This window comes from Nuphar pumila, chromosome 1 (assembly GCF_984573655.1).
Source record: "Nuphar pumila chromosome 1, dmNupPumi1.hap1.1, whole genome shotgun sequence".
NCBI lineage: Eukaryota > Viridiplantae > Streptophyta > Magnoliopsida > Nymphaeales > Nymphaeaceae > Nuphar > Nuphar pumila.
Window position 1 is genome coordinate 109,669,323 of NC_143249.1, and position 27,674 is coordinate 109,696,996.

Sequence of the window (27,674 nt, forward strand, 5' to 3'; positions counted from 1 at the left end):
TGAACCTAGAGCTAATGCATTGTTTCGATAATTAACCTCTTCCACCCTTGGTACGCAGGCAAAACAATTGTCCAGGCATCAACTCGACGTTCTGGGGGTTGATTATTCTATGTATTTTAGATACCCTAGAGGCTTGTTGACCCTATCCATAGTAGGGCAGTGTGTTTCAACTGGGAGAACCCTACTAGGCCCATATTCAGATGCATCCTCTACTTGCAATAGTTGGGTTCAATCCTTAGATCTTAAGGATAACCACGACCCCAAAACCCATGAGTGACAGAGGCCATCGTGGACTCTATCAGGTTTAGAGTAAAATACATGTCACTCAAGGTTGTACCATCACTGTCATTCCACAGTGAGCATAAATTCTGAAGGGGTCTGTCAGTCTTACAATTACTTGGTCAGATATTGCATGCCATTTAGGCAGCTCGTGCCTCAACACTATGGGAGTATGTACCCGACCCCATTCAGTATGCCCCAAGCACGGTCATCAACCGAGGGGGATACCCCTAACACGATTTTCAACCGCGAGGTATATGCGACCTTAAGTCTTATTCATATGCATGCTGAACACCTCTCTCGGCACTACGACCATCACGAGCATCACACCTCTTTTAGGTGAAAACAACACACTCTGGCTCTTCGGCCCTTACGAGTCTGGTTGTGTAACCATTCTCAATGACCATGCATATGACTCGATCTAAATAGATCGGCTGTTCGGCGTAATTTTATGCAACGAGTCCAAACGTAGTCAAGGCGCAACCTCTATTCTGGCTCAGCAGCCCTTACGAGTATGGTGCCCTTACAGGTATTTGAGAGACGAGCCATTCTGGCATCGTTCCAACAACGGACATCATTATGCCATTTTAACCAGTTCTGACAGCTCTTCTGCCAACCATTTCATCAACACCTCCCCTGCTCTATCGGCAGTGGTGCGACAATCCTTTCTACGTTGTAGAAAGCATTCCGTGAACTAGGTAACACTCCGCTATATGACGAAGTATCTTGCTACGATCTTTCTGAGCTATTCTTAGCTTCTTCAGAAATTTCTGCAACACTTCCTCTATTTGACGGAGAAAGCATGCGTTTCTTTTATCCATTTCAGCGACATCTCCCATCTTTGCCGAGAAATTGCTATGCTTAACTCGAGAAATGAATGCGCAACGTTGTGCATACCTTGCATCTATCAAGGTTGTTTGGAACCCTGGGCCATAGCCAGGCCATACGTAAATGACTTAGTATTTATGAAAAGACCATTTTGCCAAAAAACGAAGCCTTTCCAATAGGGGCTTCATTCGTCAAGCAAAATCTTGAACGAGGAGCGGTAAGGGAATCACATTGGCGATTTGGAGTTGATCTCCATTTGAACGCTCATTTATGCACCATATATGTAATATAAGCAGAAGTTTGTGCTTTATACAGCGGCGGCATAAAGAAAATGCATATACTATTGTTCGGGGTGTTTAACCAAACGAAATATTTACATATATATTTGCAGAAAGCAGGAGCCTTGGCGTCATTCAACATGACGACATAAGTAAATGCATAATCGGAAGCATTAATCAGAAATTGCAGAAAGGAGGGAGCCTTGGCATCATACGACTCGACAACAAAGGTAAATTACACAGCCTTGGCGATATAAGACGCGACGGCCCATTTCTAGACGATATACACCAAGATCTGTATCCAACGATAGTTATGAGGCGAGCGAGTGAACACCGAAGTATCCTAGAGGGCTCAATCAGAAACTAGGGCGAGATACTATTTTTAAGAACGCATATACTGTGTATTCGAACATATATATCCAACAATAGTTACGAGGCGAGCGAGTGAACACCGAAGTGTCCTAGAGGGCTCCACCAAGAACTAGGATCATATACTACTTCAGAAAGTATATGCTATATACAAACAAGCAAATACTTGAGAGAGATGGATCAACGAAGCACACTTACTTTAAATTATGGAAGAAACGATTCATGTACGCTCCAACGCTTTAAACGAGGTTCGATCCTTCCTTCGAGAGGTTAGACAAGGTCTGGGTTCAGAAAAATCCAAACCAGAATCTGAGACGAAAAAGCACTTTGACTTTGTCTTCAAACCCAACTAGGTTCAAGTCAAATTAACTGGGTTTGGACCAGGTCAAGTGGGTTCAGACCAGGTCAGGTGAGCTAGGACCAGGTCAGGCAGGCTCAGACCAGGTCAAGTAGGCTCAGGTGGGCTAGGCTAGGTAGGGGAGGTTTGGAAAAGGAGGAGAGAGAGAGAGGGCTAAACAATTTTTTCAAAGGAGAGGGATCCTTTATTTATAGATTCTGAAACTTGAGCCCCAAGTTTCAGAATTTTCATTTTAGTCCATAGCTTTTTCAAAAATTTCTTTTGATCTTATCCAGATGAGTCACTGATCTTATCCAGATGAGTCACTGATCTTATCCAGATGAGATATTTTATCCTGTGGGGCCCACTAGATATTTCCATGAGATATTTTGTGGGTCCCACCGGATATTTTCTGAGGAATATTTCTATGGGTCCTACCAACATTTTTATGGGTCCCGTAAAAATTTCGGTTTTTCGGTAATTTTTTTTTCAAAAAATTCTTAGTACGCCATTCTCTTCGTATTGATATAACTAAGAAAGTTGGCTCAAGGAAATCTCTTGATTTCGTTCAGGTAGGAAGTTATGACCTCCAGAGTGTTTGAGCATATATTCGTGAAGTGACAAATATCCTAAGTATAACTGGTTCATAGAAATTGATTTGTTTCGTATTCTGAGAAAAAATGCTATTTTTACTGGTAAATGCCTCATGAATTTTATTCAGAAATTTTATGAAAAATTGTGGGTCTTACATCATTACCCCCATAAAGGAATTTCGTCCGCGAAATTCAGTTAAGAGTACAAGGCAAAGAGTTCAAGATACTTATCCCGCATATCAGATTCGGGCTCCCAACTGCAATCATCGATTCCATGATGTTGCCATCTCACTTTAACAAGTGGAATGACCTTCGTTCTTAACACTTTCTCCCATCGGTCCATAATCTCCACTGGCCTTTCCTCTACCGTCATGTCTTCTCGAATGTCAATATCTTCATGTTGGATGACGTGAAAAGGATCATGGACGTATTTCCTAAGCATTGATATATGAGAAGGATCATGGACGTATTTCCTAAGCATTGATACGTGAAATACATCATGTATTTGTGCGTATTGCGGTGGCAATGGTATTCGGTATGCAGTCTCTCCGATCCGACTCAGAACTTCAAAAGGACCAACGAATCTAGGGCTGAGCTTCCCCTTCTTTCCAAAACGGAACACACTCTTGGTTGGAGAGACTTTGATAAAAACCTTATCTCCAACCGCAAAAGTGAGCTCCCTACGGCTTTGATCTACGTAGCTCTTCTATCGGCTCTGAGCAGTCAGTAGCTTCTTTCTAATCATGTGTACCTGCTCAGTGTAGTGCTGTAACATAATGGGCGAGTCCAAGGTTCGCTCACCCACTTCACCCCAATAGATTGGTGATCGACAGGGTCGTCCGTATAAGGCTTCATACAGTGTCATCCCAATATAAGCAAATTTAGCCAACGCTAGATGGGAATCCCAATCACCTTTCCATTCCAGCATACAGACTCTTAGCATATCTTCAAGAGTCTGTATGGTCCGCTGAGATTGCCCATCAGTTTGGGGATGGAATGCTGTACTGAACTTGAGTTTCATCCCCAGGGCTCTCTGTAACTGCTCTCAAAAGTGAGAGGTGAACTTTGGGTCACGATCAGAGATGATCGATATCGGTACTCCATGGAGTCTGACGATTTCTTGAATGTAGATTTGTGCCAATCTTTCGGTTGAGTATCAAGTGTTGATTGGCAGGAAGTGAGTAGACTTGGTGAGTCTGTCCATGATCACCCATATTGAGTCGTGTTGTCTCTTGGATTGAGGTAGTCCTACGATGAAATCCATCGTAATACCTTCCCAGTTCCATTCTGGAATTTCAATCTGTTGCATCTTACCGCCAGGTCGTTGATATTCGATCTTGACCGGCAGATCAAACACTTTGAGACAAACGTAGCTACATCCCTTTTCATACCCCTCCACCAATACTTCATCTGCAAGTCTTGAAACATTTTTGTACCTCCAAGGTGGATAGTGTACTTGCTACTGTGAGCTTCCCGGAGTACTTCCTCCCTTAGCTCAGGGTTATTTGGAACCCATATCCTTTCTTCCATCCATATTCCTCCATCTTCTTTCAAATGGAAGAAAGTATCATCTTTTTCAGCATAAGCTTTTAATTCCAAGTACTGGGGATCCTTGAATTGTTCGACTACTATTTGATCAAGGATCTCGATATGGATTGTCAGGCATGACAATCGAATTCTTCCTGGGTTAGCCAGGAATGACTTCCAGTTGACAAAATCCTTCATCAACTTTCATTGTCTGGTGAGGCTGGCGAGAGTGCCAACAGTCTTACGACTAAGGGCATCAGTTACAACATTCGCCTTTCCAGGGTGATAGAAAAGCATGAATTCGTAGTCTTTGAGAAATTCCAACCATCGCCGTTGTCGCATATTGAGTTCTTTTTGAGAAAAGAGGTATTTTAGGCTTTTATGGTCCGACATGATCTCAAATTTCTCTTCATACAGGTAGTGTCGCCAGATTTTAAGCGCGAACACCACCGCAACAAGCTCAAGGTCGTGGGTTGGATAGTTTTTCTCATGTATTCTCAACTGTCGTGACGCATAGGCGATTACTTTGCTTTGTTGCATCAACACGCAACCCAAACCCGTTCCTCAGGCATCCGTGTGTGAACACCCCAATTTTTTAAAAAAATTTTGCAAAATATTCCCTTTTTGCCCTTGGTCCCGTTTTCTGAGTAATTGAGTCGATTTTGAGCTAAAATTCTAGTTTATTTCTCAAATTTTTTGGAATAAACTCCATCGTTATATATCTCACTCAATTTTGGATCCGGACCCAGTATTAAAATCCATATCTGAGCCTCGTTTTCCAATTTTTTAACCAAATTCGCAGAATTACCAAAAAGAATTTTTGAAAGGCTTAGAGAGTCGATCCGGTGTTCATTTGGATTCAATTATCTGTATCTCTCGATTTGAGGTTAAAAACTCGAATATTTCCTCAAAATCTAGATCTAAACCTATTTCCTGAAGAGATTTCCAAAAATCTAAACCCGAATTCTTAGAAAACCTTCCTTTTGTAAATATTTCTCAAAAAATACAAAAAAATAGTTTTTAATCACTTATTTTTCCATAGTTTTAGAGTTTATTTCAAAAAAAAATATATATATATATACAAAAATATGTATATACAAAAAAATAAAAATTTTGATAGTTTAGAAACTCCCATTTTCTTATGAAAGCATTTCTTTAGTTAAAAACCATGTTTTTGGAAAATTTTAAGAAAAGAAAAATCGTTATTTTGGAAATTTCTGAAAAAGGTTGGGCGTCCTTTGAAAAACCCCAATGGCCATTCGTTGCGGGAAACACCACAAGAGGGGCGATGGAGGCAATGGCCTTCCACCCTTCGATCCTCCTCACCCGTTCTTCACCCATCGCTCACCAACAACCCCACTTCTCGATCTTTCCTCCATCTTCTATATAAACAACCGCAAAGATCCAGTTTGAACATCAATTGCATCCATCTGATTCATTGTTCGCCTCTTCCTTTCTTCTCCTTCAACAGTGGGAAGATCCCTACAGTAGAAAGAGGGGAAACCTCTGCTCCCTCTCTCAAAGTTCTAGCAAGCACGAGGAATCAACAAGCTGCCCCTTTGGTTCTACTGAAGGAGCATCGACTTCCTCCTTCCAGATCTCTGCAACTCTTCGGTAAATACCCCTTCCCCTTCCATTTCCTTTAAGCCTCCTATCAGCTTCTTTCCTTTTTTTTTCTTTGTTTTAATCCCTCTTTACGCACCATGGGTGGTGTTGGATTGCTTATGGCAATCTCAACCCACCTCGTGCAACAGTAATGGGAATGTTTTCATTCCAACATAATTTTATTTTCCCCTTTCCTTCTGTGTTTCCTTTCGTAATCGTCTGGTTATGCTTATTTCCCTGTTTTGACATTATCAGATTATTTTTTTTATTTTTTTCTTTCTTTTCTTTTCTTTTCTTCTTCTTTCTTACCGTATCCCTGCTTATGAACATCATCTGTATATTTTTCAATAGCTTGTTATAAAGGTTTTGTGCCAATTTACTCCAACATCTGCTCTACGATTACTTCAGAATTCTGTTTGGTTTCGGTTTATTCTAGCCTCTGCATAATTTTATTTCTGTTTGATTTTATATTCATCGTTGTTTGCTTGCATCTTTCTTTGTTGGCACAATTCATCACTCTCTTCTTATTATGTATTAGAGTTTTCAATGTTGGATCCATCTCTTGAGCATCGACTTGGTGTCTTGCAATGGAAATGAATCCAATATAAAAAAAAAGGGCGGGAAAAGGAGAGAGGTGCTCCATTCTGGCGTTCTATAGAGCTTCAATGGTCTTCGTGACATATTGGTGATTCTAGACTGGAAGCTAATTCATATTTGGTTTGCTGAAGGCTGACCAAACTTTGATTCACCTCTCAGGAGTCATTCTGAACCATCATCGGTCGATGCTACAGAACCTTTTCTCTCCATCCCATTGAATCCTCTAGTAATCGCATGTCTCACTATGTTCAACACAATGAATTACAAACATTTTTGCCCTTTTCAATTCATCATTTACCTAGAAATTAGTATATCCATTATCCGAGCTGTGGTTTCATCGCATACCACCATCATATCTGTTCGTCTCTCTCGCATCTACGCATTCTATTTCAGTCATAAACCACCTATCGACCCTCCCTCGGCACTAGGTTTCGCCTGGATATCGCATACCCTGCATCATGTGGTCTTTCCTTCATTGTATCATGTGGATTGAATCTCAGGAGTTCAAATCAGTGCTAAGAAGTTGAATAAACTATACCCGATGGTTTGTCGAGGCAATGGATGAGACAGGTTGTTCGTTGGAAGCATGATTTTAGCAGATGAGGTCTCTGTGGCAATGTAAGATCCATGATTTATTTTGATGTAATATTTCGTAAATGTGCTGAAATCGATGAAATTTATTAATTTGGCAATTTTTGAAATTTAGCCTACATTGAGAATCGGGTTAAATCGCGTAATATCACGTAAAAAAGCAATTGTGGGAAATCTAGAGAGAATTGACTTCCGAAATTTTTAGGGTAAGTTTGGAATAGGGTTATGGTGATTTACCCCAAATTTGAGGTTCGAACGACAAAAAAACTCCGTCAGTGCATGTGAATTATGGGAGATCGCTTAGAAAATTAGCGAGGGCCTAAACAAGACCAATTTCTCTCGAAATGAAGTTTTCCTTGCTTGAGTAGCTGTGTGATGATATTTACATTGATAATATAAATTAAAATTAGTAAGCATTATTGAAAAACATTTGAAATTAATTGAAAAATGGAAATCGATAAAGTAAAATACCTTTTCTTCCATTGGTCAAAGTCGACCAAGGCCACATTCATCCACTTTGGAGGGCCTTGGGATGACTAAGGCCATGGAACCATCTGGTCACGTTGACCAGCTGGGTTAGTGGCAATTTTGTAAAGGGTTTTGAAAGCTCATAAAGGGAGGGCCACGATTGGCCCTACCCAAATCATTTAAAAGAAGGAATTTAAAATTTTAAAATAAAATTGTCATGTCAATAAAGAAGAGGAGGAGACGTTTTAGCATTGGAGGGTGCCATTCCCCCTTGGGGAATGCGTGGGCCCATGAGTGTGTTTGTGCCTTGGGATTTTAAGGAAATCCCAAAGGCTCTTCCCAAGAGGGAAGAGCCATCATTAGGGTAGACTAGCCACCATTGGATGCATGGGGCGGCAGCCCCATGGAAACTTAGTAATTTATGAAAAACATTTTTGAATCTCCTTCTTTGAGTGAAGGGGCTGGGCGGCGGTGGAAAACCGTGTTCCACCCCAGCCCTCCATCTTGGATGGGTAGATTCTAGCCATCCATCTCAACCCCAACCCTTTTATAACCCCTTAGAAAAATCGGGCCCCTCTAGTTTGGCGATTTTTCTTTCTAACACTCTCTCTCTCTCCCAAACTCTTCTTCCGTCTCACTTACCTTCTTCCTTCAGCCGTTGGAGCTCCACTCTTGGTGTGAAGGATTGCAGCCTTACTTCCCCCATTTCCAAGTTTTTAAGGTGAAGACTTAACTTGGGTTTGTACGTAGTTTCAATACACATGAAACCGATGGAGCATTGCATCCATGCATGCAAGCCCAACGGTGAATTAGCCTATAAAAGTTGTTGTTTTAATCTTGAATCACCATGGTTCCTCATTAGCTAAGTTGATGCATTAATTTACAATAGATTTCTTTCGGTTTTCCAAACGCATTTTATGTTTTCTTTTTTTGTTTTGCATCACTTATACATGCAGATTCTGTTATTCCAGCAATATGGTGCCTCTTGCTTTGCTGATTGGGCTCTTGACGTGACCAGGGTCTTGGGTAGCTTGCTGGGGTGTGCTAGACTGAGCTGGGCTCATCCAGCCTACACCCAAGACCCTTTAGCACCAACTTGTAGGCATGAGCAGCTGCAGCCGCCCAGCTCGAAATTTTTCTTGCTTTGGGCTCAACCCAGTCCCAACACGGTGGGACTGGTGTTGCAACTGTGCTTTTGGGCTTAGGTCACGGCGTGACCAGTCCTTCTTAGATGTGGGAAAGCCCGACCTCCTACAGCAAATGCATTCCTTTTTTTTTCTGTCTTGTTTCAGCTTCCTTTTGAACCAAGAGGGTTGGCGCAGGAGCTCGGATGGTCTTAGTGTTTGGGCTGGCCTTGGACAGGCGCCCATTAACCCTTTGGTACCTGTGAACCGAGCCCTTGGGATGTGGTTCATGTTGTTGGGAGATGGCACGGTCTCGTCCAGCGGACCAGACCCTCTGGCCAACCCAGTTGCGCCAAGGATGGAGTTGGGCATTGTGCGGGTGGCCCGCGCGCCCAGCACAAACTTTCAAGAAATATTTTTTTTTGTGTTAAGTCTTCTTGTTTCTTTTTTTTTATTTATACTTCGTCTTGGACTGAAGTGCCGGTCTGAACCATGGGTTCAGACCAACACTACAGTCTGGTTTGGACCGGCTGTTAATAAGCCTAGACCCAGCCCATTTTTTTTTCCTTTTGTTGGAGCCGGATGGAGCCGTGTGGTGTTGAGCACCCAGGCCCTTCCTCCTTTCGACTAACCTTCAGTTGCATGCAGGTCTGAACCAAGGTTCAGACCTGTGTGTGCGTTGGCAACCAGGCTGGCACACGGTGTCAGCCTTGGCCTTTCATTAGATGGAGCCGGGTGCGAGTCACATGGTGCTGGGCACCCAGGCTGTGGTGGCCGACACTTGTGGGTTCAGGTCTGTAGATGGCTGACAGTGCGACCTGGTCCTATGGGCCAGACCCACCTTGTCCAGCCCCTTTGCGCCCAGATTTGCAGATTTAACCGTGACTGCCCCTTTTGGCAGTTTGACCCAGCCAAACTGAACCATTTCGGCAACCTGGTCCGAACCATGAGTCAGACCAGTTTCTCCTAGTGCGCACAACAGTCTGGCCTCGAGGACTAGACCTGCAACTCTAGATAGGCCCGCCTTGGCAGGTATGCGGTTCATTTTCAGCCCCTTTGCAGCCCCGCAATCCCATTAGTTTGGCTGTCAACCATTCTTTTCTTTTAAAACCAACATGAACCTACTTCTAGCCGAACCATAATAGGTTCAAACTGGTAATTGTCTTTCCCCGCACCCTTTCGCATTTCGGTTAGGGTGTTGGCATGCGTGCACATGCCTTGGGATGCACCAGATTCGGGCAATATATATATATATAGAGATCAATATATATATATATATATATGCATATAAGGGAAATGCATCGTTGAAAGAACCGTGATGATGTAAATATACATATATAGATGTCGGTAAAAGTAAGCTTATATATATATATATATATATATATATATATATATATATATACGTTTCGGTGCGACCGAATGGACATGCGACACTTCTGTGTCCCGTCCAAGTATGTTCCTCAAAAATTTTTACACTCCGAACTGAGTATGAATTCCATAGTGTTGTTCTATGTTTGATTTGTCAATGGTTCATTTTGGGTCCGCAGGCACGGCACCCCGAACTGTGGTAATGCCAATGTAATCCCCATTAGAATGGGATATTTCCAGAAATCACCTTTGACACGTATGTGTGTCGTACTGCGTAAGGAAAACCCTCACGCCTTGGTTTATGTTCAACAGACTAGTAAAGTAAGCAGACGAACACTCTTGCAAGTCCAAGTACTTAGAAACTACGTTTATTTAGAATCATAAGTATTGTTCAGCACTTTTGTTTTGGGTCCGCAGGTGCGGCACCCTACACCGTGGAAAAGCCAATGTTATTCCCATAAGATGGGATTTTGGTTAAACTCGGTTTCAACACTTGAGTATGCGAATGTAATTCCCATACGTATGGGAATATTGTTAAATTCAATCTTAACATTGAAGTATGCAAAAGAGTACATTTTTACTGTGAGAATAATAGCATGTTATGCAAAGTGCCAATGATAATGACATAGAGACAACTGCTTAAATAATGAAAATTGATGAAATGTCATATGCATAAAACTGCATATTTGCTTGCACATTTACTTGTCTCTCAGAAATGAAAATATAAAATGCCTCTGTTATTTATGTTTGTGCAAAAGTTAGAAAGCATGTGATACTATTACAATTTGCACGTGGCACATCCTGACACTGGTACTGAGTAATGCGTACCTCGGTTGGTACATTGTTGAGGCATAGGTAAGCGCACAAGGTGCACTTACTTCATGAAATGAAAAGAATTAAATTTGAACACCATAGGGTATGAATGAAAATGACTTGTTTTGGACTCAGTTGGAGTCCTTGGGCAATGGCCCTTGTGTGAGAATGGACTCTTATGTGAATATTGATGATGCATAAATTACTCATAATTTTAATATATTTTCACTGCATAAATGCATAAATTACTCGTAATTTTAATATATTTTCACTGCAGGTATATACAGCAACAGAGTGTTCTATCCATGGTAGGGGGTGCCGTCTGCTCCTCCATGGCCGGCCGTTCCTGCCCCCATATGGCCCTCTACGCCACTTCACCACCACATCTTCTTCTTCTTCATTCCGGAGCACCACCACCTGTAGATCCCAGCAAATGGCAGCAAAGCGATGTTGGACAGCATCACCAAGGTCCGTTGTGGCGCGAAACCATGGCAAAGTCCGCTCTTTCCACCCCTCCACTCGTCGGATCGCCCTTGAGGTACGATCTTCTCATCTCTTTCTTTTAGATAAAACCTAGTTTGTGTGTGTGATGTGCTTGTTTTATTTTTTGTAGTTATTGTGTGTGCTGTGCGTTTTTTATTATTTCAACCCTTAGTTTAGGTGTGTGTGTGCAGAAACCAACACATTAGGATCTAGACAATGTTTAATTGTTTTAGGCGTTTTCAGATTTTGAGAAAATTAAAAGTCGAGTTTCTGTTTTTTTGTTTCTATGTGTCGTCCAGTCATGGTATTCCGAATTTTTGTATATACCAGCATAATGTGTTAGTTAGCTATTTTGAAGTTTTGATTTCAGTTAATTTTTATTTTGAGATTATTGAGCATCATTGAATATCGATTTCTGTAGAACTGTCTAAACCGATTGTAGCGTTTTGTGGAGAATAGTATTTTGATAATTTAGTTAAATTAGTTGGTTTGATGTGTAGTTTCATGTAGTTTAATATTGTAATAGATTGGTTGTGATGAATTTCTGTTTTGGGTTATGAATAGTCGATTGTAGTGTAGACATATATTGTGTTTTCTGTTTTGATTAATTTACAACTCATTAGTTAGATTAATGTTTATGTTTCATAGTTTAAACGTCCAGTCATAATTATGTGTTAGTGTAGTTAAATTAGATTCTTGTGTGGTGTCATAGTGTTAGGTATAATTTAGTTTAAGTTTCTTTTCGTTTTATGAATTAATGTAATTTCCTGTTTAATTTTTGTGTTGTTAAAATTCTGTAGGTAATAGCATGATAGTTAATGGTTGATTCTGTCTAGAATAGGTTTAATTCTAAGTTAAAGATTAGTATGATTTAATGTCTAGGCTTATTGTAGTAGTTTTTAGTCAATTTAGAATTAATTTAATATGTCGATTTTTGTGTATAGGGTCTAAAATAGGTAGCCTCTCATTTTTGGTTTTCGTTCATTCATTCTTACCCTTTGAGTGCTTTGTATATATTCTAATTTAGCTAGATTAATATTAGATTAGATTAGTAAGTTAATTAGCTTTGCATTTTCTATGAGGGCATTGTGGTATTTTTGGGCCAAGGGTCGATTTTGGTAAGTTGACAAGCTTACCCAAAATCGTGGAATTATAATGAAGAAAGGTAACTCATTGTTGTCCAAGCAATTAAGGAAAGTTTTGATGATTTGTATCGAGCCAAGTTAGAATGGATTGACCTTTTCAATTCTGGAAACCCACTTTGATTTTCAAATCATTTTCTAAAAATGTGGGACACGTTTTGGGAATGAGTTTAAATGTTTTAATTCTTGTAATGCCAACCTCAAAACCATGTGGGGCCAACCAGATGGATGTTTCTCCATTCTCAAGCTTTCCCATTGAGATATTGCTTCAATTATGGATAGATATGGTCCTTTCCAAATTCGTGGTTGAACATTTAGAGCCCTATTTACTAATTTCCTAGTTTGACCTGACATAGATTTAATATTAACTAATTTAGTACGTTTTGCATTAGCTTAGATTTTAGAAATCGTGTATTAGCATTTAAGTAGTCTTTCATTAATGTAATTTGAATTCCCTTTAGTTGTCTAATTTAAATAGAGTAAGTTTTAGTTTTACTTTCTTAATTATCGATTTTAGTGAATAGTATGGCTTTAGTAAGTTTTTATTCTAATTAATTAGCAATCTTAGTCTTTATTTCTTAGGTATAATTTAGTCAACCTAGGGTGGTGTGGACCCAAGTCAAAGATCTATCCTAAACAACCACCCTAGCTAATCCTAGGTAGTCAATTGACCCTAGCTAACCCTAATTAAATTACACTAGGTGTTGTTTGTGTTCAATTAGGTTTTAGAGTTAATCATGGAGTATTTAGTTAATTAGTTAGTTTATATTAGATAGAGGACATTAACTTTAGTTATCGAGATAATTTAATTAGCATTGTCTCTTAGTTTAGGATAGATTAGTGTTATTGATTTGTTTAGATTAGATTTAGTATTAGTTTGCTTAGCTCATTTACAAGTTCTTCTAATTAGTTTAATTATTGCTCTTTTCTGTAGTGTAACAGTAGATTATATTAGTTTATGACTGTTTCCATGTAATTTAATGTCATATTGTTAATGGTGGATTCACATATAATGAATAGTACACTAATTCAAGAAACTGATTTTTACCCTATCTTGCACTCGTTATTTTATGTAAATATTTTTAAAGTTTTATAAAAATTCTTCTTTTATTCTCTCCATCTATGTGTTCACTATCAGCAGACTAAAAATCAACTCATTTCGAGTTGATTTGGTCTGATTTTTAAGCGTTTTCCAAAAACAACTTTTTGGGGTTTTTCAGTTTCGGGACCTGCAATTTCCATATTTTTCCTGAATTTGAAACGCTTATATCTGGAGTTCCGGAACGAATTTTTCAAATCCGTAAAAACTGTCAAGTTCTTGAATCTATCAGAAACAGAACAGAAGTAATTTCGTGAAATTTAGACTTTGTTTGCCTCCTCAAATCATCTATTTGAAAAAAGCTGTCAGAATCCACTTTTTCACTATTTAGGGATAAAACAGTCATTTCACTAGTTGTTTGATGTTACATAGTTTTTAGTATTTCCTAGCATGTAATTAGTGAATTAACTGTAGTTAGACTAATTAGGATTGATTTGTTTAGTTAGAAATTGTAGTTTTAGTTTTCTGTATTTATTCTAATTGTAGTTTAATTTCAGAAGTAGTTTAGAAATAACTGTAGATGTACTTTAGAATTAATTAGAGATTGTTTACTGACTTTTTGTTTATATTGTTGTAGGTTGATAAGTTAGAAACAGATTTACAGGTGTATTTCCAATGCGAAGTGCAGACACACATGTGGTGAAAAGACAAATTTACCCCTGGCGATTTGAAGAAGACTTAGATGCCTGCTTTAGTTCATTTTCATGTTTTTAAGATTGTTATTTAATTAGAGTTGTAATCTTACATAGTTGTAAAACTTTGTGATATTAATAAATTGATGTTTTAGATTTAATTCAGAATATATCTTGTTCCCTGTGGATTCGACCCGTACTCGCCACTTCTGTGGAAAGTCGGTTTTTATTATCTTTGGTTGATGATTTTCCAAATGCTTTTATTGAAAATAATGTGTTAAAAATACCACTTGTAAAAAGAACAACCAAATTTTGGCGCCGTTGTCGGGGAACAGCGATTATATTTTGATTATTTATGAGATGTCAGTTTATTAATATGTTTAGTTAGTTATTTTTATTTGTTTTAGTTAGTAGGAATTAACATAGTTAGAATATATAGGATTCACATGCTGTTTTTCCTAGGATTCACTGAATTTCAAAATTCACGGAGCGATTAGACAGGTGAGTCTTAGAGAATATAGTGGTGTTTTCCTGTATTTATTGATTTTGTGATTTAGAGTAGAATTGTCTAGTATTTTAGAAAGTAATTAGATTGTTCTGACATAGAGTAAGATAGAGTATTTGCTAAACTTGCTGATTTAGATGTAGATTGATTCTTATAGAATAAGTCTCACATAGTTTAGTTGTTTAATGTGTTAGAGGTTATTTTGTTCATTGTTTTTCTTTGTGTATCATATGTATAATAGAAATAAATTAGTTAGTTGTTTATGTGTTCTGTTCTGAATTTTGTTTTGATTTCATTTTGGATTTCATTGTTGACATGCATGAACACCATTCCATCTGATGCCTCAATGCATGAGTCCAAGTTGCTAGACATAGAGCACGCCTTCAGGAGTAGACCATTGACCTGATAAGCAGAAAACTATGCATTTGTACATGCATAGTGGTGGTGCAAAGTCCAGTCAATCACCAGCTTTAGAGGCTCAAGCACACCAGGTTGTATCTATCCTTGCTCCCGTAGTTATTTTATTGTTCTGTAGTGTGCATCTATAATGCATGTTTGCATATTTTGTATGCCACTAGGGACAATGTCATTCAAGCATGGGGGGATGGTTTAGATGCACACTAAAAATTAACATTTTTTTTATGTCTGGTAGCTAAAAACTCATAAAAGTAGGTCTTTAAGAATGAGTTTGTAGCATATATGATTGTTTTTCTGCATAATCTAACAATTTAGAAATTTTAAGCCCCATGTGAATTTTTTTCCCTGATCTGATCTAAATAGAGTAGTATTTATGAGAAAATTCAAAGAAAAGATAGTATTTGAATATTTGGATAATTTTGAATCACTTTAGTATAAGTATGCACAGTATGTTTTGTGGAAAACTAAGCAATTGAAAAAAAAATGTTTAGAAATAGGAGCTTAAAAGAAAAAGAGCTATGTTTAGTTGTTAATGTCTTCATGATAACTAGTAGTGGAACTCAGACACAAGTTGAAGTGTTTGAGTCTCTTGACGAAAAGGATAACGAAGGAGATCATCTTCTTGTCTAGTTGATATATGTGGCCTTTGTGGTTCGAGTAAGTAGAGTTTGAAGGGTGTTTTACACCTGGTGCCCTAAAGCCATCTGGTTTGGGAGCCACTGATTCAAAAGCTTGTTACATGGACTTCATAAAAAGCCTAAGAGATAGAGACATTCAACATGATGAGAAGAAGACTATACGTAAACTATTAGATTAGAAGGTCGAGTGACTCGAGCAATTAAGTCCGAGGGATACTCTGTATCTGGTGCCCTAAGGTCATCTGGCATGGGAGTCACTGACCCAAAGCTCGTTACACGGGTCACGAAACTGGATATTTGAAATAGTGCTCAAATGAGAATAGTGCTTAAGTGAGAAGAATTAAAAAAGGGTGAAAATTTGAAAATCAAAAGAAAAAGAGTGAGCTTAATGAGAAAAATTCATTGCTTAGGAATAATTGTGAATTACTGTGCAGAAAAGATACAAGTGAGGATAAATGAATAATAACATGATAATACTTGACTTTCTGAGAAAAATCATAAATAATTACAGTTTTAGAAAAGTGATAGAAAAAGGTTTTTACTATGGTGGCATAAAAATTCTAAATTTGTTATGAGAATGTAGATTACATGAAATATTTGTTTACAATGAGTTCTTAATTGCTTAATATTTCTGAAAAATCATTCATGCATGACATTGATGTTTGTGGGTATGTTATCGTCGCAAAACTTTTTCCTCTTCCCTTCCCTCGTGGGAGAGAGAGGAAAAATGCTTTCGCGATTCAAACTTTACCGGATTTTGGAAATTTATTTTTTGAAATACTCGCCTCCGTTTTTTAAAATAGCAGGAAAATCCATGGGATGGGGCTCGACCTGTCGGGACAAGGTTCGACCGTTCCTGCCGCCTTTAACAGGGGTAATCGAACCAAGGACCAAAATTGTGCTTGACTTAGTTAAGTTATCGAAATCGTGTTATATCCTAAATGCACAGAGAATTCAGGCATGTGCTATGAACTTTTGGAAAATGTAAGTTGGAAAAATATGATGTATGCTTAGAAAACATTTGGAGTTGAAAAGTATTTCTCAGGAAAAAGATGGAAATCAATCTCTCAGGAAACTCAGATGAAAGGATTTGGAAATCACCAGAAAGTTTATGAAGTTTTGGGAAAATCATGAATGGGTGAAAATCCTGGGAAAATAGAGAGGATTCTTGAGAAAAAATAAATATTTGAAAAAGAAAGCATTCATCAGGACAACTCTGATTTTGAAAATTTTCTTTGGAAAATGATTGAAATTCATTGGAGAAAGAAAATCAGAGCTTAGGAAATTAAAATCCTAAGAATATTGTCCTTGAAATATCTGAAAATCGATTTTAATTCCTGAGAAAAATGAGAAATTCCTTTTGAAAATGAATCTTAAGAAAATAACATTTTCAGGGGAAAACTTTTGACTTGGGAAATCCAACTTCGAAAATCTTCATAGTTTCTTGAGTAATCGATATCCATGGAGTGAAATTTTCTTGAAAAAATCATGAGAAAAGCAGATGATGCCATGATGCAGATGATTTGAATGTATGAATGCACTTTGGAAAAGATATCTGGAAAGATTTTCTGAGAAATTTGTTGGAAAAATGTGCATTAAGCCAAAGTAGATTTGTCACATATTCTGACTATGGCCATGAATATGTTCAGAGTTTAATTGGTTTAATTCACAATATTTTGCAAAATTGGAAATATGATGTGCATTTTTTAAGATAGCCTAAGAGTGTAGGCTCAATGTGATCGGTAGAAAGATGATAAATCTCGGTCTCGTCCATATTCCAACTAGGGCCATAAATATGAACTCCACCGAGTTCATCAACTCTCTAAGAGTTGGTGCACGTGCCATTCGTGTCCATCCAAAGTGATTTTCAAAATAAAATGCATGATTCATAGAAGCAGGATATTGCAGGAATTTAAACTATATGAAATGCATCTTAATCTAAGCAGGAAAATGAATATTATTTCAAGTTTGATTATTACATCTCTGACATAAATCAAAATAAATGAAATAAAAAAATACATAGTGTAAAAGAATCAGCATCATCCAGATTTTCCTGCAAAATGAGAATTAGTACAAGGAATGGATATACAAGATACCCAAGGAAATGGGCATATATAGAACATGTACAACGAAGAGATATATATATATCTAAATGATAAAATTTGTGCTAAATGACATGTGATAATGGAGGTGTATCTACAGGAAAAAGTGTATACCTATGTGCTTATACATAAAAGATACATATATATATATATATATATATATATATATATATATATATATATATATATATATATATATATATATATATATATATATATATATATATATGTATAGGTATATATGCTTATAATGGGAAAATATGCATAATAAGTGAGTTTCCATAGGAAATGGATAAATGTAATCGGAAATGATATGCTAGGAATATATGCACATATGCTGTGGGATACATGAATATAATAGGAAGTATATTAACTATGGAGGAAAAGGAAACACATAACTGGAAAGTGATCGATATCTACATAGAGAATATCTACATGAATAGGCTATACATGATGTAGATAACTATGCAAAAGCTAATATATTACAACCTACGGAAAATTTAGGCATGAAGGTATATGGCTATGACAACAGACAATTCAGCAAAATAAACATATTAAGAGGAATTGTTGTAGCAGAGAATTAATACAAAACAGTAATGTAAACCATATAACTTAGTATGTAAAAGTATGAAAAACAAAGATCAAACAGAAATTCGGAGAATGACAACACAAATTCGTGTAAAGAAGAAACAAGAAAATCAAGGAATGAAAGAGAAAAAAAAATGTGCAAAACAGGAATTTAAAAAAACAACTACCATACTACAGATTATACTGAAAACACCATTGCAGATCTAAACTAAAAATTAAAATAGGAAAGCTAAGATCTAATTCAGTACGAAATCAGAAAATAAAAACATAAAAAGCATTACAGTTTAGATGAAATGTATACTAAAACAGGAAGTCTGAAAATGACTAAATTGGAAATAGCCTATGAGAAAAACAACAGAAAATCAGCTAAAATATTGAATGAAGAAAAAAAAATAAAAAAACAGTAAAACAAACATAGAAAATTACTGAACAAATGGGAAAATTCCTTATAGAAATTTTAACAGACTAAAATATGCAGAAAAATGAGAAATGCAACAATTACAAATGCAATTAGCAGATTATAGAACAATTCAATCATTCGCAAGTATTCATATGATGATGAATTCGCTTGTATAATTGCACTCTACGAGACAATGTCTCTCTCAGTCATTCCAAAAAAAACACCCTTTCAGCGCTTTAAATATCAAAACAGCAACTATAGGCATAAACAAGTGAATTGGCAACGGATAAGGAGGACCCCAAGTCATGTTTTACCACAATAGCATGAATCTGCATCAGTAGTCGAAGAGATCTCAAAGAACCACAAGCTTTCAACATTACAGAAAAGACAAAACCATCTAATTGCAAGCCGGATGAATGCATAGGGAAGAAAAGGAGTAGAGCGTCATCTAAGAGATGGTTCTCTACAAGGCCCAACATCATAGAAGTGGACACAAACACATTTCTACTTCCCCCAGACATATTGTCAAACACTTGGCATGCGTACTCAACCCTACCACATACACCATATAGCTTTATCAGGAATTTACTAAATTGAATGACATTAGAGCATAAGAAACATGAAATTAAACGATGAACAGAATTTGTAACAAAAAAAGGAATCCTTTGATGAATGTAAAACCAAAAACATTACGATGAATCAGAATTGGAAATGAAACACAATTCTAAAGCTGAACAAAACTAAAACAGGGATGATGATTGAAATGAAAGAAGAAGAAGATGATGCCTTCTGGAATAATATTGTTGCAATTAATCTCACAGATGGGATGATGCTCCCATCGTCTATTGAAATGAAGGCAGTTCCTTTATAGGGACGACCCTCGTGAATCAATCGAAGGGCGTCTTCTTATGGATCCCCTGCACCAGCAAGAAAGGGGCAATTTCCTGCGGCTCGGCTGAAGAAAGATGGGTGGCCTGCTGGATTTCCTCTGCTGCTGAGCTGAAGGCAAGGTGAAGGAGCTGGCTGGATCTCTAGCAACAAACAAGATCGAGATGGGAGGATCCAAAAGGGATCGACCTTCTGTGCCTCAGAGTGGAAGGGAGCTCCACGCTTGAGAGGAAGATACCTGCAAAACCGAAAAAGGGAAAAGATCAATCCTCCTCTTTTAGCAGTTGAATGTCCTCTTTTAAAGATTTTCATTAGGTTTTCCAAAAAAAATGCAGATTTTCGGGCGTTACCCCAGATTTTGAAATCCTTTGAAATCTCAAAACAGCAATTTGAATTTTTTTTTTTTTTGGAAATTCGTCGTCTCCAGTGGGGCGACTTCTTTATTTTAAGAAACTTTAGATTTCACTTTACATAAAACTTAGGTAAAGTGAAATCTTAGGGTTTGCAGTGGCACCATTTGAAGTTGCTTCCTTTTAAAATAAAAAATAAAAAATCTTATGCAAATAAATAAAAAGAAATAAAACTTATAGTGAAATAAATGGGAGGCTTTTTGGGGCAATGCCAACTCAACCAACTTTTAAAATCCTTTGGAAAAATAAAGTTTTATTTTGGTTTTTTTTATTTTCAAGTAGGGCGCCACATGTGTGTGGGCCCACTAACTATTTATATGATAAGGAACACAAAAAAATAAAAAAATAAAGAAGAGGAATTTACAAAATTGGTGCCCTCTCCGGGTGGACCCCGCTTGAAATTAAGAAACATACCTGAGAGTGTGAATATGATGCTAGTTCAAAGGCGGGTCCCACACCATTTATTTGAAAATAAAAAGTAGAAGAAATAACTTATTTTTTTTGGAATTTTTATAATACGAGATAAAACTTTGGCTTTTTTTTCTTCAAGAATTTGGAAGAAAATGGGTTTTTCAGGGCAAAAATATGGATATGGAAATTTTGTAAAGAGATTTAAAAGTCTTTTTGCAAAAAGTTTTTAGATAAAATCTTTAAAATCAATATCCAAATATCCAGATTGTTTTCCTGAGAAAAACTTTTATAATTCAAAGTCCTGGGGGTAAAATGGGAAAGGTTGGCCATTTTGAAGACCCAGGGTTTTGAAATCAACTTTGAAAAGAGTTAAAACTCAAATCTGGATTGAGAACTTTGAAATTGAGAGTTTTTGGACCTCGAAATGACATGCTGTGCAGTGAAATGATATGAAATGTTCATGCAATGCTATGCAAAGACATGTTTCGAGAAATGCTACTCTAAGTCACGACTTGGAAATTCTAGCTTTTTGTCCCCAATAGGATTTTGAAAATTTGCAGTTTGAAGATGTTTCTGAACCTAAATATAGAATATTTGAGGCTCTAGAATAAAATTTTAGACTTTCTACAAGGTTCAATCTCAGAAAATGACCATTTTGCCCTTCATTGCTTTTGGAGAACTGAAATGTGATAATTTGTGGAAATGTCAGGAAGGTGAGTAAAAATTTGGGGTGTTTACAGATGCCCCTCTTTGCTACTAAGCCGGCTCGTGGCCGAGCTTAGTGGCAAAGAAAAACACACCAAATTTGGGCTATATAAAAAAAATGCCCCAGTTAGAAGGATCCGACTGGGTATAGAGATATTAGCCCGGTGAGGATGGTAGATATGAAATGGAGAATGAAGAGGAATAGATTTGCTCTGTGGAGATGCAGTTCAGGTTTTTGCCCTTATCCTGGATGGGACAAAAATACCTCGTATGGAACGAAGCTCAGGTTTTAACCCTTGACCTGATTGGGGAATGGAATATCTCCTCGAAATGAGACTCAGGTTTGTACCTTTAACCTGATCCGGCGAAAAATGGAATACCTCTTCAAAGGAGGCTAAGGTTTATACCCTTAACCTGATCGGGCGAAAAATGGAATACCTCTTTGATTGAGGCTCAGGTTTATACCCTTAACCTGATCAGGCGAAAAATGGGATACCTCTTTCAATGAGGCTCAGGTTTGTACCCTTATCCTGATTGGGCAATTGAATATCTCATTGAAATGAGACTCAGGTTTATACCCTTAACCTGATCGGGTGGAAAATGGAATACCTCTTTGAATGAGACTCAGGTTTATACCCTTAACCTGATCGGGCGGAAAATGAAATACCTCTTTGATTGAGGCTCAGGTTTATACCCTTAACCTGATTGGGCGGAAAATGAAATACCTCTTTGATTGAGGCTCAAGTTTATACCCTTAACCTGATCGGGCGGAAAATGAATGGAATCCTCGAAAGAAGAGACCATGATGGAACCTTCGGATTTTGCACAATAAATCCGACAGGGGTTTTTGCAAAAGGAAGGAAAATGGGGTCCCTAAAGCTTGAAAAGGGATTGATCTTGGGCGTCTCATTTCTGAGACTAAATAGCTTTTGAAATTGCCTTTTGCGAGAAAATGATTGGTGGTTCGACCTCGAACCGAAATGGGACTGTCTATGGTTGGACAGTGGGGACATAGGGAAGTGTGCGAATCTGAGAGCTCACGCTCTCAAAGAAGGGAAGGCATCAAGTCCTTTAAGAGGGATTTAAAATTGGTGTCAGGATGTATCAAAGGCGGACATCAAGCTCTCACTTCATGCCAAGATAGCTAGAAAATATTGTCAAAATATTGAGAATTCTGTTGTTGATTCAAAGTATTTTAAAATGATATGCCTTATTGCAAAACATTTTTTCTTTTCTACCTGAAGTATTACCTCCAAACGAGATTCACTTCTTAGAATCGAGATTGGGAAATCCAAATTACTTGTGATTAACCTTCTTCAAGGAAACTATCAATTTCCTTGATATGAACAAGATAGAGAATTTGATATTATGAAAGCAATTGATGAAAGGATATTGATAATAGAATTTCATAAATTTAAAGAAGATTCTTGATAGATTTGGCAGTTTGATATCCTGGGAGCTTCTCTCATGATAATCTTTCTGCACTCTTTTGAGCTCTCTTGGGCTTCGGAAGAGTTTATTACATCATCCTTTATTTTGGAGATGTCCTGACTTTTTCTCTCTTTCTTTTTACTCTCTTGCTCTCTTTTGGAAGGGTACGTCACAAACTCCTTCAACTTGGAGATGTTTCGATCCTTCTTTGACGATATTGGCTCATGGGTCAGAGATCTTTGGATGATAGCTGAGATTAAATATCTTTTAGGGATTGTCGGGAGGTCCATTGCATCTGCCTTCATCTCGACAGTGCTTTGGACTTTCCCTGGAAGGACCCGTCACAAACTCCGTCATCTTGGAGATGATTCAGATCTTCTTTGGCCCCGGGGATCTACTCGCTTAATTCGCCTTCATCTTGACGACAATTGAGAGATCCCTTTTGCGGATATTTAATTGCAGCTTAGGTGATTTTGAGGAGACAGGGCTTGGGTGAATTCGCTCTTTTCTAGCGCTCAGGATATTTTCACTGCCTCATTTTCACAAGAATGGTCTTTAAAGTCGTGCCATAACTGCGATCAATATCAATCATCTACGACTTTTCAATAACATTGAATCTTCTTTTCTGGCCATATCGAGGATTTATCCTTCATCCTTTTTGGTTGGCTAATAAAAAGAATTTGAATTTTGAATCTCTTTTCGCAAAAGCTTCATTCTTTTGGAAGTAATGCTAGAGGTAAACTGAGGTAAAGATTTATGCAATAAAATTCTGAAATCAACAGGTAATTGATTGACAAATTGACAAAATGTTCTTGAAATCCTGGGTGAAAGAGAGCATTTGAGGTCCGGCTCAACACATCCGTGACGAAAATTCTCCTCTCTTTTTCCCCAAAAAGAGAGACTTAGGCTTAGCCCTTACCTGAATGGGAAATGGAAATTACTCCTCTCTTCCCTGAAGAGGAGGTGTTTGCAAAACGAACTTTCGAAGAAAAATTTAAGCTTTCGTCAAAGCTCCCTAATATTAGGCTTCTCTTATGGAAAAGGGGGCCGATAATAGTGAGGTCTGAAAGTTGGGTCATGAAAGGAACGAGTCCATCACACTCTCCCTAAAAAGAGGGTCCTTCATGACGAAAATGGCCTAGTATGAAAATTGGGGGGGCCACAAGGAAAGCGAGTCTTCGTCGAGCCTCTCTGTATAAAAGGGTTCCTTGTGTAAAATTGGAAATTGTTTTGCAAATGGTTTACAAAGACGTGAGTCCCTTCAAACTCTCCCTAAAAAGGGGCTAAGTGAACGAATTGGATAGCATGCGAAAAGAACGAGCTCCCTCGAACTCTCCCTATAAAAAGGGTCTCTCGCAAGAGAAAATGACTGAAATTGGATATTGAGATTGATTGACCCAAAGGTCAAAATTGGAAATTGGGAAATTGATTGCTGGAAATTGGGTGACCCGGAGGTCGAAATTGAGAATTGAGTGACCCGAAGGTTGAAATTGGAAATTGAATTTGAAAGATTGAAAATTGGGTGACCCGGAGGTCAAAATTAGAGAATTGAATGACCCAAGGGTCGAAATTGAGAATTTGGTAATTGGAATTGAGAATTGGAAATTGAGTGACCTGGAGGTCAAAATTGAAGAATTGGCTGACCCGAGGGTCGAAATCGAAGAATTGAATGATTCGAAGATTTAAATTGGAAAAAGGTCAAATTTGAGAAATTAACTGATCCTGAGGATTGAAATGACTTGGATCAACATAGGAGAATAAATGGCTCGAGTCCAAGCTTGAATAAGGTAAAGAGATCACGAGTCGGAACTCGAATCAACAAAGAAAAATGAAGATCTCGAATCAGAGCTCAAACAAGGTAATGAGATCACGAGTCGGAACTCGGATCAACAAAGAAAATGAAGAGCTCGGGTCAGAGCTCGAACAAAGTAAAGAGACCACGAGTTGGAACCCGGATCAACAAAGGAGAATGAAGAGCTTGAGTAAAGTAAAGAGATCACGAGTCGGAACTCGGATCAACAAAGAAAAATGAAGAGCTCGAATCAGAGCTCGAATAAGGTAATGAGATCACGAGTCGGAACTCGGATCAACAAAGAAAATGAAGAGCTCGAGTCAGAGCTTGAATAAAGTAAAGAGATCACGAGTCAGAACTCGGATCAACAAAGAAAATGAAGGACTCGCAGCCCATTACGCCATTAATTGCTGCAGATAACCCCTTAACACTATCAAGCCAGTCCGCACCAGCTGTGATCCGATCATGGTGGGTTCGGGTTGACCTTTGACTTATCCTGCACCCTCTCGTTAGTTGATTAGGGTTTGGCATAAGTATTCATGCCTCGGGTTTTAGTGAATTCGATATGTATATGTATATATATATATATATATATATATATATATATGCCAATGTAATCCCCATTAGATGGGTTACTTCAATAGCATCTTTGACACGTAAGTGTGTCATGTTGCGTAAGGAAGATCCTTATGCCTTGTTTTACGTGCAATGGCCTAGTTAAAGAATACAGACAAACACCATTGCAAATCCACATATCTGGAAACTCCATAGAATTACAAGTTTAGTTGAAATATCCTTGCTTCGAGTCCGCAGGTGCGACACCCCATACCATGGAGATAGCTAATGTTGTTCCCATAAGATGGGTTATCCGAGATTCGCTTCAAACACCTAAGTGTGTTGAACCACGTGTAATGGTCTTTTGGGTCGCAATTGTATCTCCCCTGCAAGAGCAACGATCCACCTTGGGAAAACCAATGTTATTCCCATTAGACAGGATGATTGGTTAAATTCAATTTCAAACCCTTAAGTATGAAAATGTTGATAAATGCAATCTTAACACTGAAGTATGTAATATGGTGCAGTTTAATATCATGTAATGACTATGTGGTTATACTTGTGCAAAAGATAAAAATTGTGATACTCTTACACTTTGCAATTGACACATCTTAACACAGTTGTGAGTAGTACGTACCCTGAGGAGGTACATCGCTGAGACATTGGTGAGCGCATTAGGTGCACTTACCTTGTGTAATGAAAAGAGAGAAAATTGAACACCATAGGGTATGAATATTGAAATGATTTGTCGTGGGCTCAATTGGAGTCTTCAGGCAGTGGCCCTTGTGTTGTGTGGACTCTTGTGTGATATACCCTAAACAAAAACAAAATAATATGGTGTTTTGACTGCTTTCACGAGCGGTGTGCTCCGTTGGCCGTTTGAGGCTGAGCAGGCCAAGTCCTCATTTTGCGTACCCTGCGGGGACCACGAGGCAGATTCCTCGTTGTGAGGTATGATTGAACATGAGCCTTAAGAAAGATAAACCTGCTTCGCCCCATTCACAAAACGGCTCACCTTGGGAGAGGGTGGATGGTACAACCCTGAGTGACTTGTCGTTACTACGACACGTGTTTTGACAGGAGTTGTAGCGTCTGTTATCGTCGCAAAATTTTTTCCCGTCTTCCCTTCCTTGCGGAAGAGAGAGGGAAATGCTTTTGCGATTCAAACTTGACCGGATTTTTGGAAATTGTTTTGAAATACTCGCCTCCGTTTTGAAAATTGCGGAAAATCCATGGGATGGGGCTCGACCTGTCGGTACGAGGTTCGACCGTTCCTGCCGCCTTTAACAGGGGTAATCGAACCAAGGACCAAAATTGTGCTTGACTTAGTAAAATCATTGAAATTATGTTCTATCCTAAATGCATAGAGAATTCAGGCATGTGCTATGAGATTTGGTAAAATATGGATTGGAAAACTATGATGTATGCTTAGAAAACATTTGGAGTTGAAAAGCATTTCTGAGGAAAATATGGAAATCAATCTCTCAGGAAACTCAGACGAAGAAGGTTTGAAATCTCGAGAGAGTTTATACAGAGTTGGAAAATCTTGAAGAAGTGAGAATCTCGAGAAAATCTTGAGAAAGTTTATAAAGACTTGGAAAAACATGAAGAAATGAGAATCTCAGGAAAATTTTGAGAAAGTTTAGAAAGACTTGGAAAACCATGAGGAAATAAGAATCTCAGGAAAATTTTAAGAAAGTTTAGAAAGACTTGGAAAACCATGAGGAAATAAGAATCTCAGGAAAATTTTAAAAAAGTTTAGAAAGACATGGAAAACCATGAGGCAATAAGAATCTCAGGAAAATTTTAAGAAAGATTAGAAAGACTTGGAAAACCATGAAGAAATGAGAATCCTGGGAAAATGGAAGGAATTCTTGAGAAAAGATGAACATTTGAAAAGGAAAACACTTATCGGGAAAACTCGGACTTTGAGAATTTTCTTAGGAAAATGATAGAAAACTTATGGGAAAGCTCTTTGGAGAAGGAAATTTAGAACTTAGGAATTTAAAATCCTGAGAATCTTGTCTTTGAAATGTTGGAAAATCAACTTTGATTCTTGATAAAGATGAGAAATTCCTTTTGAAAAGAATCTTAAGAAAATAACATTTCCAAGGAAAATCATAGGAAAACTTTGATTTGGAAAATCCAACTTCGAATATCATCATAGTTTCTTGAGAAATAGATTCCATGAAGTGAAAATTTCTTGAGAAAATCATGAGAAAAACAAATGATGCAGATGATTTGAATGAATGAATGCAGTTTGAAAAGATTTCTGAAAAATTTGTTGGAAAAATGTGGATTAAGCCAAAGTAAATCCTTCACATATTCTGACTGTGGCCATGAATATATTCAGGGTTTATTTGAGTTAATTCACAATATTTTGAAAACATTGGAAATATGAGGTGCATTTTCAAGATAGCCTAAGAGTGTAGGCTCAATGTGACTGGTAGAGAGATGATGGATCTGGGTCTCGTCCATATTCCGACTAGGGCCGTAAATATGGACTCCACCGAGTTCATCAACTCTCTAAGAGTTGGTGCACGTGCCATTCGTGTTCATCCATGGTGAATTTGGAAAATTGAGATATATGCATCATAGAATCAGGATATTACTGAAATCGAACTATATGAGATGCAACCTAATCTAAGCATTAAAAGTAAATCTTATTCCAAGGTTTACATTGGATTGTTACATTGCAT